Genomic DNA, 13284 nt, shown 5'->3' with positions numbered 1-13284 from the left:
AGGTGAAAAGCCTTTGTTCCTGGCATCTACTCACCTGACATCTACCAAAGAACAGAGCAAGGCCTTGCTAGAACATCTTAACCTGAATCAAGTAATTACAGTACAACCCTAGCCATGCCTAAATTCTTTCCTACCTGATATTTCCCAGGTCCAAGTTGTTGCTAGGTGGCTTTCTGGCTTTCCACAGGGCAAGCTGATTGGGGAGGCAGTATGGAGCAGGGGAAACAGTCCATAGGAAAAAGTGAGATGCTTCTACTCCCTACCATTTCTTCGACCCATAATGTTCAATTGTGTTGAATGTAATCAAATAACCTACAAAAGAGAAAAAGAATATATTAAGACACTTTCTGTAACTCTGAAATACTTACCTGTTTAACTTGCTCTGAGACAGCCAGTAATACTTTTTCCATTTGTCATTGTTTTTGTTTATGCAGGAAAATAAAAAGATTTTTTTTTTAAAGGATGAATGGGATGTTAAGTACATCTGCCTTTAATGTTTGCCTCAAAGACCTTCATTAGTTTAATGTAGTTGTTCAAACAAGCTGATCCATATAAGGCAGAAAACTGTGCAGCTCCCCTCTACTAGGAGGCTGCAGTGTTGACACAGGAATTGCTTTGCGTGAGCACCTTATCTAGAAGATTGGTGATAAACTGAAAAATTCCATGTGATCAACAGAAAGCATTTCATTCTTATCTGAAGGGAAAACCAGAGAGATGTGCATGAGATAGCTGGAGAGGAATGTTGGTGAACATGTTTCACAAAAAACTATTCTTGCTTATGGGTTGTTTGTTGTTTTGCTTTTGAACTGAATGATACCAATAAAGTTATTGAAGGTTTCAAACCTCTTCCCACTCTCATCTTTTTAGAAATTTATATCTTAAAGTTTAAACCCTGAATATCAGGAGTCCTGTTGTTACAGCAAACTTGATTTCACGTTAAGTTTCACATTGTTGAAATATTTATATTCCACTTTAAAAATATACTCAAAACAGCTTATAACTGTAATAGAAATCAGCTGTCTATAACAAATTCATGTAAATATTAAAATACAAAACCAATAAAGTTCTGGCTTATTGGTGCTCATTTGTAAAGAGCTAACCTTTTAGTGTTGCAGCACCTAGCTTTAGAACCCCTTGCCTACTGATATCAGGCTGTGTTGTTCTAGATGCTAAAAACCTTTCCCCCAGCAAGTCTACTGGGACATATAATGTAGTTATAAACATTTGTTTAATTTTTTTCTGTTTTTGTCTGTGCTTTATTGATAATTATCTAAGTAGACATGGTTACAATTGCACTGAAAATCAGTCATCTTCCACTGCAGGTCCCCCATGCAAGGCCCATGACTTCTGTGATGGGGGGAAAAATCTACTTCCCTGTAATAGGGAAAGAATGTAAATCTGTATTTCTTTGTGAATCAGACATTCTCATACCAAGCAGTTGTTCTGACTTGCAAATAGATTCCCCTGTGACTTCTGTACTTTTGCCTCTTAATCACTGGAGAAAATAATGGGGACACTTCTATGAATAAACAAAAGTCACCAATTATTATTATGATTAAATAATATACCGGTAATGTGTAACGGTAAATCTGCTATATTATAAGCTTTGTTGGGAGTCTACACTACACCATGTTGGTTACTGCTGTCTCTGAAAACTCCTAAAAAGTATTATTTGTACAAATGGAGCTATCATCTGAAGTCTTGTGAACTAAGTTTATAGTCCATTAGATATGGCAGGCGTTCACTATCTGCGCTTGCCAGAAACAATTGAAGACATTTTTGTTCCAATGGGCTTTACCAGTGGAATGAACAGTTCTCTGCACTGGGTGTCTACTTTGAATTGTTTTAGACACCTATTTGCTGTTTTCTGTGCTGTTTTTCAGCTTTATGTGGTGCATATATGTGGAGGGTGATGAATAAATAAAATCTAATGGTACAGCTTCAGAGCTACAGTGGTGCTAACTGGAAATAAATCATTTCTGTTCTTGCACTGATCACATAAGTATATTTTCACTTTTAGGAGGGAATTTTTTTGGTGAATCCTTCCCCCCTGAGTCAGACTCCTGACACTGCTTCATAAGCATTTTAGAGCTGCCTGCTGAACTTCCTTTGTTCTAGCCTTGGGTTATGAAGTGACTTTGTAGATCAGTTAGGTAAGCTCAGCAGAATCTCTTCCTTGCCCTTGTCTTAAATGCAGAAATACAGCAGACATGGTTAAACCACCCAAAAGACAGAGAGTGAGCAATGTCTGTGAAAAACTGAAGATGGGTGGACAAGTTGTGCGCTGCAATCTTATACACGGTTACCTGGGATGGAATAAATCCCATTGAACTCAATGGTGCTTACCCTTGAGTAGACACATATAGGAGTAGATTGTCCTTTCAGTTGAGATATATATATATATTTCATTCAGGTAACTAACCCAAATGTTTCTGAAAGGAAAATTGTTCTTTTTCAAAATTTAGCATTTTTTCTCTCTGCGTCCTATACATGTTCATGTGGAGATAGGTTCCCCTAATATTTGTCTCAGCATGGTCTTGAACCAGGATTCATGGTTAAGCTCTCTCCTCACTAAACACGATCTCTGGCAACAAAAAAACCTAAGCTTAGCTCAGCACAGCAGTAAAAAGGACCAGGGAGGAGCAAAGGGGTGACAAGCTTTGCCTCCATGTTCTCAAGATCTTGGTGTGCCATAGTTTGGTTTAGCGTGTCATAGAGATCAGATCAGAGAGTCCTACTAAAGTCTGTTGCACAATGATTTCCTTGACCAAGGGGGTCCAAGTCCAACACTCCACCTTTTGGCCATGATTGGCTCTCATGGTAATTTAAATTAATTAACACATTGAATCCAGATTAATCTTAGGGTGGGAAAGAAAACTCAATGCTCTTTAGCACTGATGTGGGTTTGGGGGGGGGGTGTTGAAAATTTGGCTGCTTTGGTTAAACCACCCAAATTTCCTGATGCCCCAGAGAGTGATCTAATTTGGCATGCTTACTTTACTTGTTTTTATTAAGCAAAGGTAAGCACTTTGAAATTGCCATGCCTTGCAGTTGGCATTTGTTCATTTTTCCACAGAAAAATAAAGCATTCAAAAAAAAAATGGACCTACATCTTTGCTGTATGTAGGCATGTTGAAGATTGTGATTTCCTTTTCAATCAGTCACCACTTGTGCATGGTATGTCAGCGCAGCAGTAAAACTGCTGGAACATTTGCAAAGCTAAGCAGAGTTTGGTATGGTTTCAGATTGAATGGGGGTCATGTGTTGAGATTTCTGCATTGCAGAAGTCTATGCTTCTACATCAGTTAAATGACCTCAGAATGTATGAGTATCATTATTTCTAATTGTATCATTATTTTTCAATCTTGCATTACTAAAAAAAAATAGCACTTGCACCAGGAAACCAAGATGATTTTTGTACACGCTGTTTTTGGTAAGAGGCAAGAAGCAAGTACAAGGGGATGAATTAAAAGTGAAAGCTTCAGTCTCTCTAGGCCATGTGCTGTCCAGGCCAATTCCTTGAAAGGGACTGTTGACTGATTGTGGTGAGCTGACATTGTCAAAGAACAGCCACATTGTAGGGCCAATCCAGACACCGTGGCTTTCCTGGAAGAATCGTTAGAGCTGTGACTCAACTGGCCCAGATATCCAATGGCTCCTATTGTGAAGGAATCACCATTTCCAAGCATTTTAAACAGCTAGACGCAGTTGCTGGGAATTATTTCTTCCTCCAGTAAAGTGGCATTATTGCACACTGCTTGATTTGGGGATGAGAGTTGGGCTATTGTCATGGGTATTGGACAGCACATCCCTAAAATCACCCCCCCTATACCCATCTGTGCCATGCTGTACCACCACCATTTTTTACTTCTATGTATACTGTACATCATATATAACAACAGTGAACAGTAAAGTGTGGATCCTTATGAAGCCTAAATAGCACAAGAGAGAGATAAAGTGTGTTTTGTTCTCATACCAGAAGATGTAAGCCACATTCATTTTGTACCTATCATGATTGTTGTTGTTGTTGTTTTATTATTTATACCTCACCCATCTGGCTGGGTTTCTCCAGCCACTCTGGGTGGCTTCCAATACATATAAAAGCATAATAAAATGTCAAACATTAAAAACTTCCCGATACAGGGCTGCCTTCAGATGTCTTCTAAAAGTTGTGCAGTTCTTTATCTCTTTGACACCTGATGGGAGGGTGTTCCGCAGGGAGGGTGCCACTGCAGAGAGTACATTGGAGCCAGCCCCCACACATGTACAGATGAGTGTGCATGCGCCAATGACAGCTTCAAAACAGTGGCGTAGCGTGGGGGTGCGGGGGGGGCGGCTGCACCAGGCGCAACATCTGGGGGTTAGGGGGCGCAAATCCATGGGTTAGGGGGCGCAAATCCACGGGTTAGGGGGTGCAAATTACTTGCCTTGCCCCGGGTGCTGACAACCCACGCTACGCCACTGCTTCAAAAACAGGAGTCTGGGGCTGAGAAACAGAAAAGGTCGTGCACACCAGGTGGAGACATTCCCACTCACTCTGAACGACGCTGTGCTAATAATGCGGCTTGAGACACAGTGGGTGGAAGTGACTCTTAACTGTTTTAAGCCTCTCAAGTGAACATATATACTGTTAAGTCTGAGATTACGTTGCAATTTCCTTCTAGCAGGGGCAGGGACCCTGTGGCCCTTCTAGTGCATCACTGGACTCCGGCTTCCATTAGCCCCATGGTTCCCAACGTGGAGGGGGGCACACACCCAACGGGGGGCAATTTGATTTTTAAGGGGGGCAATTTGAGAATGAGTTATTAACAGTGAATGGCCTTTTAAGCTTCCTCCAAGTGAACAGGAGTTCACTATTTGAATAATAATAATTATATGGGGGGGGGGGCTCAGGATTTTAGAGATGCTTAGGTGGGGCATGGCCAACAAAAGGTTGGGAACCACTGCATCAGCCGGAGCCAGCAAAGCCCAATGGTCAGGAATGATGGGAGCTGGAGTCCAGCAAATCATCTGGAAGGCAGCAACTCGACGACCCCCTACAGTTTAAGCCTGGCCTTGGTGACAATGTTCTGCTCCCCTCTGCAGGGCTGTGCTTACTCAGCAGGGAATGAAAGAAAGGTTATTCCACACGCTCACCACGAATGTAGGTTTTCCTACATTCCCTGCTGACAGAGACAGCGCTCCCATTCAGCCCCACACCTGAGGCAGCCGCAAGGACGGTGGGGAGCGCCTGGCTGCCCCCTCCACCTTTCGCGGCGCTGCGTTCCGGGAACAGCCGCTTCCCTCCCAGGGTCAGGGCTTCGCCGGCGCGCTGAGGAAACGCGCGCCCAGCCGCAGGGTAGCTAGGCGCTTTCCAATGGGGGCCAGACTTTTCCGCCGCCGCCTTCTAAGGTAAGGCCGGCTGCTCCCCGCGCAGGACTCCTGCCCAGCCTGCTCACCACCAGAGCCAGCCGAGGGAAAGGTGGGGAAGGCCGCCTGCCTTTATATGGGCATGCTCGCATGCTTGGGCGGACGTGGGAAAGTGACGTCACGGAGCTGGAAAAGATGCCCCGAGGCTTCTTGTGGTGGTAGCTGCTGCTGCCAGGCTCGCTTCGGGCGGGTTGGACGCGGATTAGTCTCTGGCGCTCGCCTAGCTGACCGCCTTCACAGGCCACAGTTCCCCGGGCTTGCCGTGGGCAAATGCACCTGAGGGAGGAGGGGGGGGTGGGCAAATCGACTCCTCCCAGGATCCCCGCCCCTCCCATCCCAGCCCTGGTTTCTTTTTTACGCGCCTAGAGCAGGTTGGTGCGCGCGCTGCTCTCCTCTAGGCGCCTGAGTCAGCCAGACACGTCGGGAAGTATGTGGAGTCCGGGGGGTTTTAAGGGGCAAAATGAAAGTCTGGCCAGAAAATAAAAAGCGGGGGGAGGGGGAAGGCCGGCAAGCCCCACTGAGCTCTCTTGAAAGAACTTGGCAGCCAGGCTGAGGAGCGACTTGAGTGTTTAATTCTGGTAGTGTGGCTGCGGTTTTAATAAAATCGTCAGGGTTAAGGGCTTTGCTTGGTACAGCCAAGGCGGTCTATATACCAGTGTTTCCCAAATTTGGGTCTCCAGCAGTTTTCGGACTACAGTTCCCATCATTCCTGCCCACTGGTCTTGCTAGCTAGGGATGATCGCCATTCTCAGCAGTCCTCTGTTGCACTCTTCAGTGTCTTTGCCTCGCTGGGATGTCCCCTTAAAATCCGATAATGCCTCCTTTGCCTGGATAGAATCATAGAGTTGGAAGAGACCACAAGGGCCATCGATGGAGGACCCAAAGGCTGCATGTGTGGAAACTAGCCTATTGGAACACCCACTTTTCCCTCTAGCCTTGCTCATAACTAATATGTGGCCCCTGGGAGTTGTGGGCTGGGGAGAGGGTACAGCCTGGAGGACTAGACAGAGATTCTTGAAGGGCCACATTTGGCCCCTGGGACTGAGGAACTCCACCTGGTTTAAACCTCTGGTTTAAAGCACTAAAAAGCTTGGATCCCTTTCCCGGCCAGGCCAGCCGGGAATGCCAGGATTGACTTTGGGACCTTCTGCATGCAAAGCAGATCCTCTCCAGTGAGCTATGGTCCTTCTCTAATTACTGGGAGCAGTGCCGTCTTAAGCATACTCAGCGCTGTGGCAGCAGACAGAGGCTCCAGGCGCGGCGCTGCTTTGGCGCGGCATGGCAGATGCGGGTGAGAGCGGCGAGCTGATGCCAGGAGGTGCAGCGTCCAGCCTCCCCCTCCTCCCTGGCGCCCTCCAGAACTTGGCGCCCTGTGCCACTAGCCACTATGGGTAAGACACTGCTCTCTTGGCCCCTTACATTGGGCATTCTGCTGGCCCAGCCCATGGGTGTACTTGCCTGGGTGTGGTTTTCCTTGTGCAGACAGCCCACAGCAATGCATAGATGTCAGGGCCAACTGCATTCCTGAAGGGGGCTTTTGTCTGTGTCCCTATTAACATGCAGAGTGCTTTGCAGTCCTTATCTAGTCTTCAGGACACACATGCCTGCTGAATTGCTGGTATTTCCATTTTACAGAAGGGAAACTAAGGCTGAAAGAGAACCAGCCAGAGCTGGTGTATTGTACTAAAAAGATGAGGTGTGAACGGGGAAATACACTGACCTGTTCTGGCAACCATAGGTAAGCATGTAAAGGCAACTCCCCCTTTGCGCAGGGGTTGCTTTCCAAGGCAGTGCATGCATCAGCAGGATGTGCATAGGCCCAACCTGCCCCATTCCACCCCTTGCGGTGCTGAAAATGGTGTGCATGTGCCAGTCACATGCAAATGGGAGGCTGCCTGCCTTTCCTCAGATTGTTTCAAATCCCATATAATATAATGACAATCATAAGAATTTATTTAGAGAACCATTGTAAGGATTAGTAAAAATAATTTATATTAAAATCTTTGTAAACTAAATGTTATTATTACTCATTAAAAGTGAATGAGTTCATAGCAGAGTTGGGGATCTAAATTTAGTTTTCTCAAGTCTCTGCTGACTCCTGAGTTCAAATGTTCAAACACAGGAGAAAATTGCTTGTTTCCTCAAATATAAAAAACACTCTTTTCACAAAGCATTTCATTTTTTAAAAAGTTATTTTACCTGGAGCTTTTGTGGAACGCTGAGAGTAATTTACACTGTTTTAAACACCTTTGGAATTGACTCGTGATGTTTGTTATTATCGTAACTCCTCTCCAAACTCAACACATCATTGAGAGTAATAAGGAACAGTTCCCACATGTAATAACAGTTTTTGTCAGTTTCCTTCAAGCTTGAAATGATGGAGTGCATTGGTAGTATCTGAAGTGCATTGGTAGCATTTGCTGCTTAGCTTTTTCAGGTGGTTTGAATATATGGTTTGTTTTCAAAATAAGTCTTGAAATCTGATAGAAATTATCAAATTGAGATATAGTATGTTACTTTTTACTTGATATCTTATACTGCTGCCACTAATGCAGAAATATAGTTGCTGCAAATACACCTGATAGTGGTGGAGAACCCACAACCAATGCCATCTCCAGGAAAATCAAGAGAACAGATATTCCCATTACTTTACCAGCCTACAGCTTTCTATGTGCAGCAGCTGTAATTTACTTCCTCTTTTTTTTTTCCTCCCAGAAGAGAGAAATTCCCCATCAGTAATAGTCAACGTCATTCTATGCAATTGGAATCATCTGGTAGCCAGAGAGCAGAAGACCTGGCCACTCTAGGAGACAGGCTGCAGATACAGATTTTCATGCCCTGGGCCACTTGATACAGTATGTAGCAATTTTGATCTTATCAGGATAAAAGGCCTCAGCCTGCAGTTGCTTGATCTCTGATGCCTTTCTGTAACAACTGAGGGTGACTGAGACCCCATGAGCACAGCTGAATGCAAAATTCCTGAGGCTGTTTCAACAGAAGAAATACCGTGTTTTTCATCTCAAAGTTTAAAAACAAGACAGTCTGTCTTCTCTACAGTATGTATTGCCTTACAGGAGTTGAGATGTGTATGTTTTTGTATCTAACAAGTACTTCCTTAGTGAAATGTTCCTTTTTTATATGCAATTTAGCATGGTTCCCCCAGAGAGAGAGAGAGAGAGAGAGAGAGAGAGTTAAATTCTTCCATTCCTAATCTAGAACAAATTATCATTTTTGCCAACTAGTACAAACTCCAAGCAACTACTACACTCCTCACACATGCCTATGGTTGTGTTGTACTACTTCAACCAGTGTACTACTGGTTATGTACTTAATTCGTTCCAGAGGTCCATTCTTAACCTGAAACTGTTCATAACCTGAAGCACCATTTTAGCTAATGTGGCCTCCCGCTGCTGCCACGCCGCTGGAGCACAATTTCTGTTCTCATCCTGAAGCAAAGTTCTTAACCTGAGGTATTATTTCTGGGTTAGCGGAGTCTGTAACCTGAAGCGTATGTAACCCGAGGTACCACTGTACATGGAGTATTGCATAGGAAGGTAACAATGAGGTAGAACTGCACAAAATCCTAAACTGGGCCTGCTGTTTATGTGACCTCAGGGTGCTTCTATAGCTTTACTAGTGTTTCCTTTATAACAATAGTAGTCTCATGAGTAGCAGAGCTATTTAAAGCCCCAAAAGATACTAGTGGAAACTAATGAAGACTTTGTCAGGTGAGATAATATCTGCTGTGTACAAATTAATTTGGGGCGGGGTGGGAGGGCTACTCTTATTGGATTGGCTCCAGCCATATGCCTCTCTTGTCAGCTGTCAGTGGCCATCTACCTGCTGCCTGAACGTCCTTCTTGGTTACATGTACATCTAGCAGCTGCTGATGCACAGTTACTGGGACTTGATTCATCATTTAAACAATTTATGGTAGTGAAATATGAAGCTAAGACCACAAAGTGGAGGTTGCCACTCAACATCAAGAACAGGACACACCATGTAACATTCAGGAAAATTACTCTGTTCCTGAGATGGATGCTTGATAAAACACTAAATAAATATACTGTTCAACACTTAAATGGATTTTGTATCATTTTTGGCAGCAAATGCATATAATCACCACTTTCAGAATTTTCATGCTGGCCATATGACCCAGAAAAGCTGTTTGCAGACAAACACTGGCTCCCTCGGCCTGAGAGCAGAGATGAGCGCCACACCCCACAGTTGACTTCAACTGGACTTAATTGTCCAGGGGTCTTTTACCTTACCTTACCTAGTTAGGGAACCTGCATCCATAAGCCATTATAATTCAGTTTTACTTAATTTTCCATTATAAGTAGTGCAATTAGTCTAAGCTCCTGCTCTCAGGCACACTTACTAAAATCAAATTTAATTGAAATAAGCGCAAGCTCATATTCATGTACAAATATGCTTCTATTTCATAATACACGAATTATCCACACTCACTCGTAGTCCCCCCCCCCCAACAGCCTTAGGAAATAAATGCTTGGGGTCACTATTGATGCAGTTTAAAAATACATACAATGTGCAGAGAAGTATGAACCTATCAGTATGAATCTATAACATGAACATTGCTCCTGGGGCTCCACTTGCTTCTAGATCAGGGCCGGAGAACCTGTGGCCCTCCAGATGTGGTTGGACTCCCAGCAGCCCCAGATAGCCTGGCCAGTGGTCAGTGATTATGAAAGCTGTCATTCAGCAAGACCCAGAGAATCACAATGGGGAGTGCGCTGTTGTGCTCAGGTCCTTGTTTGTGGGTTTCTCATGGGCGTGGGTGTTGCACTAGGATTTTGCACGAGGTGGGCTTTTGGCCTGATCCACCAAGGCTCTACTCTTCATAGGTCAGTGGTTTTACCCTTTTGCCTAAGCTACTATAATATACCAGTACAGGATAGTGTAGAAAAGAATAGAACTGCTGCAGGGGGCGGGAGAATTGCATACAGAGCGATTCAAGGTATGTTCCACAAAGGCAACAAATTGTTGTGCAGAAAGAACAACAATGTGATACTGTTGCTTTCAGACTCATTGTTAAGCTTCACCGTAGCACTTTGTTAAGCTCCTTCCAGCAAGTTCTAACAAGACAGTTGTGCCGAGGGACTGAATTCCCTGTTTATGGGACATAAATCTGTCCTCCCCTTCGGTGTCCAAAGTAAGGGTGGGAAGTTAAGAAGCAGTGTTTCCAGACGATCAGTGTGGAAAACACATTGCAGAGTCTCTCAAGCACAAACCCCAGCTTCACTCCCACTCCTTTTTTCTCTCATGTCCCCGCTTGACTAGGAGCACCAAGGCTGCCATCTTACTTTAGTTTTCACCTCAAGCAGTTGCGACCCCAGGAATGTCCACTGCGCTGCACTGCCAAATCTAGTTTAAAGGAATGCAGAGTTCTCTTGCAGAATTATGCACTCCCCCAGTGGTGTTGCCAGAGGGAAGCAGCCTGCAACCCACCAAGACAAAATAGGAGGCAAGGAAACTTGCTCCTTTGTGCTATACATGCAGCTGCTACCTTGGAAGGGAGGTGACACAAACACACACAGAGAAGGGCAGTCCATCCTATTTCACAGCCTGAGGCAAAACAGGAAGGTGCTGCTGCCCTGTGCATATGCTGCTTGCCCACTTTGTTGCCCCCTACCAAAACGTTGCTTATTGGGGTCACACAACTTCCAGGTTCTGGTGAGATCTCACAGACACCTCTGCATGGTTTTGCTGAAATATTAGCACATAGAGATAGGTGAGCCAGCTGTATAGTGCAGCTGGATCACTTCCTGGAAATGTAGTTTCAGTTTATGTCTTATGCAATTGTGGAAGGGACAGGTATTTATCCTCCGAGTTCACATTTGTCCTTCTGGAAGGCAGTGGCGGAGCTTCATGCTCTGGCATGGGGGGGGGGGCGGAGAGCAGGTGGGAGTGGGGCTGGTGTGCATCCTGGGGGCATGGCGTGACGTGCCGCCTTCGGGGGCGTGATGCCCAGAACAGGCGAGGGGGGCCGTGATGGCACCCCACCGGGATTGCACTGCCAGGGGCAGTGCACTCCCCCCGCACGCCTCTTCCTCTGCCAGTGCTGGAAGGATGACCTTGTTTAAGAGATGGGAGACTCAGGTTCAAATTGCCATGAAGTTCACTGAGTAACTTTGGATGTGTCATTAAATCTGAATCTGACATACCTCACAGGGCTGTTGTGTGGGTGAAGGCAGTAGGCCAAGAACCAGTTGTGATCTCTCAGCTCCTTTAAGGAAGGGTAGGATATGTTGTTTAGTCGCTTAGTCGTGTCCAACTCTTCGTGACCCCATGGACCAGAGCACGCCAGGCACTCCTGTCTTCCACTGCCTCCCGCAGTTTGGTCAAACTCATGTTTATAGCTTCGAGAACACTGTCCAACCATCAAGTCCTCTGTCGTCCCCTTCTCCTTGTGCCCTCCATCTTTCCCAACATCAGGGTCTTTTCCAGGGAGTCTTCTCATGAGGTGGCCAAAGTATTGGAGCCTCAGCTTCACGATCTGTCCTTCCAGTGAGCACTCAGGGCTGATTTCCTTAAGAATAGATGTGTTTGATATATATATATGTAGGATATATATGTGTAGGGTAGGATATATATATGTACTAATAGGTAAATTATAAAATCTGAAGTACATCTGCAGAAGTTGAAGGGCAGTCTTCCTGAGAGTAAGTACACAGGATCAACTGACTTGTATTTCACAGGCTTAGTTGTGCAAAGTAGATATGAACAAAACATTAAACTCTGTAATTTTTTATGTGATAAGTTCTCCTGGTTATAAAGGTTTTGGTTAAATTAATGTACCCAGTGTTAGTCATATTCAGAGTAGACAAACTGAAATTAATAGACATGACTTTGGTCCACTGATTTCAGTAATCCTGCTCTGAGTAAAACCTAGTTGGATACAATCCATCTTTTTAAGCTTCTACAATTTGTCAAGTTAAACAGCAGCAAAATAAAATATGCAATTTCCTATAGGGAATTCGTTACTTGCAATAATTGATAATAAGCCATAGCATTGCATAAAATCAGAATATGACTAGGCATGGTTGGTGTAGAAAGCAACACTCCACCCCCTCATAGACTAGAACTAACTTGGGGTCACTCAGTGCAGTTGGTTAGCAGTGGATTCAGGAGAACAAACTCAAGGAAGTACATATCAAATTGGCTGCCACACCATGTCACGATGGCACCTAGATGGCTTTTTAAAAGGAACTAGACAAATTCATGCCGGATATGTCTTTCTACTGCCACAAGGCATGAGAATGAGTAAGAACCTTCAGGGTTGGGTGCAGCAGATTTCACAGATCCAGATGCTTGGGAACATACCATGAGGCCTCTAGTAATCCTCCTCATGCCTTGTTTGTGAGCTTCCAGAGTTATCTAAATTGGTTCCAGGGCATGGATAGGGAGCCTATGGGCTCATAATTCCCACAGGACCACAGCTAAAAAAGTTACTGCAGCTTCCATCACCTGGAGTTGTGGTGCATGGGCATAGCCAGGATTTTTTTGGGGGGGGCAGGACTTTTGTTAGGGGAGGGGCAGAACTGATGTGATTGGTCAGTTAGTTAAGTATTTTGATTGTTTTGCTTGATCTAGGGGGGCAGCTGCCCTCCCCCGCTATGCCCATGGTTGGGGGGGCAGCTGAGAGTCCTGGCAATATTTGCATGGCTGTAGGTTCCTCCTCCCTCGCCTAGTCTTGATCCAACAATATTCAAAGTGTCTTGCCTTTTGGATTGGAAACTCTCACAAAGTATTTCTCACAAACCCTTTTAATATGTTGCTATCCTAAAAGAACAGTATTCTGAAAAGGATGAAATGCTCTTTAGAAATTCTGTCCTTTCAGAGATCGAAGTTTTA

The sequence above is a fragment of the Podarcis tiliguerta genome (genome assembly GCF_965153285.1).
Source record: "Podarcis tiliguerta genome assembly, chromosome: 1".
NCBI classification, from domain to species: Eukaryota; Metazoa; Chordata; class Lepidosauria; order Squamata; family Lacertidae; genus Podarcis; species Podarcis tiliguerta.
Note: the sequence above shows the minus strand (reverse complement) of the source record.